Source organism: Camellia sinensis, chromosome 3 (genome assembly GCF_055761805.1).
Source record: "Camellia sinensis isolate YWXY chromosome 3, ASM5576180v1, whole genome shotgun sequence".
NCBI classification, from domain to species: domain Eukaryota; kingdom Viridiplantae; phylum Streptophyta; class Magnoliopsida; order Ericales; family Theaceae; genus Camellia; species Camellia sinensis.
The window spans coordinates 223,954,791-223,957,301 of NC_138963.1; positions in this window are offsets into that span (position 1 = coordinate 223,954,791).

The window sequence follows — 2,511 nt, forward strand, 5'->3', positions numbered from 1 at the left end:
TCTTTCCTTTCATTCTTAATTCTCTTTATGTGCTTTTACCATTACTGCTTTGTTGCTCGATTTCTCCCATGTTTTGAACATTTGCACTGTTTCAACATTTTTCTTGCCATAATTTTTGACCTTTATCCCTTTGTATTCTTCGTGTTTCTGATAGTCCATCTTTGTTCTTGAATCTGAAACTTCGTCTTTGTTTTCTCTTTTTTGTATCTGTCCCAGATCTGTGCCTTCGATCTTGATCTTTATAGTTCTTAGGCTTGGGATTTGTGCGTAGAACCTTCAAATTTTAGGAAAAACCGAAACAAGCCTTATCAGTCCTTTTCTAGGCCTTTGGCGAGGTTTTTGCAATCCTTCTAAAACGCCCATCTTCTGAAACACACTCCTTTTTGTTTAGACCGACGTAATGGGTATGTGGAGGCATAGGGTAAATACCCCAACAAAACTCGAATACTTTAGGCAGGAATTCTCTATCCCAGCCGATGTTCATCTTAAGCTAGCTGGGGATAATGATACCATTATGCCCACAGACCATACGATGCCCTTTCCTATAGTAGCTTTCACCGAATGTGGACTTCGGCTTCCACTTGACCCCTTGTTTCGCGAAGTTCTTCATTTCTACAGGCTGAACCCCATGCAACTTACTATCAACTCCTACAGGGTGATTAACGGTATTATAACTTTAGCTAGGCAGGAGAATCTTAGGATCACCCTGGCCGACCTTCAGTACTGTTATACAATGTGCCCCCTTAACCTGAAAGATAGGGGCTTTGTTTATTACCTTAAGCCGAGGTCTACTGAGTTCAAAATTGTAGCCGACCTCCCAGACTCCAACAAGGGGGCTGGGGATGACTTTCTTATTGCTTCGGGAAATTGGGAATTTGGCCCAGATGAAGATGTCCACCTCTACACTCTTCCTCGAACAATTACAGAGGGCAAGGGTAAGAGCCCAGTGCCAACGCTTAGTTGTTTTTATTTAAGTCTTTAAAATTTGTCTGTTTCTAATGTCTGTTTGCTTGTCCTGCAGATCTTCATCAACCACCAAAGAACTTCCGTCAATCCTTCTTCCCTGGTCCAGATTTAAAGAAGCTTCTTGGTCTTCCAATCCATAAGCGCAAGGCTCCCCTGTTGCTGAACTTCATTCCAACATATAAATCCACTTTACCCGACGTCCCGAAAAGGAAGAAAAAGAGTCTTTCCCCTCCTACTGCCACAACTGTAACTGCGTCTTCATCCCCAACAGATCAAGGATCCACTTCTGACCCAGCCGATCTTCCATCCACTTCGGCCCCCTACTTAATACCTATTCCAGAACGTAAACGTCGACGAAGACTTGTAAAGACTGCCGAGATGGTTCGTCCAAGGCCTGTCGTTCAAGATCTTCTTGCCGACCTTCCAACCGGCGCTGATGCTGAACCATCGCATGCGATGCTCCCACCAAAGCCAAAGAGAGTAAAAAAGGCTCAGCCCAAGCCCAAGGCTACTGACGCCGAGGTTGAGGATGCTTTGCCTATCTCCCAGCTGGCAGAAAGCAAAAAATCAACCTCTGCTTCCACTAAGAGGTCTGCTGGAACCCAACCCTTGAGGTCCACACAATCAAAGAGGCCAAGGTCATCGTCTGCGGCGACCTCGGCGTCCAAGAAGCCCGACGTTCCATGGGCCCCTGATCTAACCCTAGAGGATAGGCCTATTATGGCTAGTGAAAGTGCCGACGATATTAACGTTGGTGTCGCCCTCAGCACTGCTCTTCTTCTTCCGAATGATTTGGAGCGAAATGCTAAGCTCAGTGAGTATGAGAATTACGCTCTCATGCTCCAACACTCCGTTCAGGTAAGTGTTCCTGTTTGCACTCGTGATTCTTCCTTCTTGTTTCTTACTGAGAATATTTTCTAATACTTTTGTTTTTTCTTCAGGCCATTCAACACGCCCATTCATTTTCAATGCAATCTTTTGAAAATCGTCAAAGATTGGTTGATATGAAGAGGGAGGCGTCCTCTCTGAAGAAGGAGATAAAGTCTCTTGAATTAAAAATGAAAAAACTGGAGGATCAGGCCGAGGCTGCAACTAAAGCCCAAACTTTAGCTTTTGAGAAGGCCGAATCCGCTGAGGCCGTCAAAAAGGTTGTTGCGGCAGAGAAAAGAGAGGCTGAGGCTAAGAAGGCCCAAGCGGAGAAAGAACTTCAGCAAGCTCTGGCCACCAAAGAGGCCGAAGTCAAAGAGGCCGACGAAAAGGCCTATGCCCAGGGTATGGCCGACGTCGCAGAGGATTATAAACTTCAAGTCAGGCAGGCATGCAACAGGGGATTTTCTCTTGGTTGGATGTCCCTGATGAAGAAGCTTGATCTTCCTGCTGACTCGCCATTGCGCCAGGCCGACGCTATTCCTTTACCATTTCCTCCACCTCCACCTGAAGGCGAATCAAAGTCTGAGGCTGATGCCGAGGATGAAGATAAGGAGATCAATGAAGAAGCCTTGGTGAGAAAACCCAAGGATGCCGTTGAAGCCAAGTCCCTTCCTC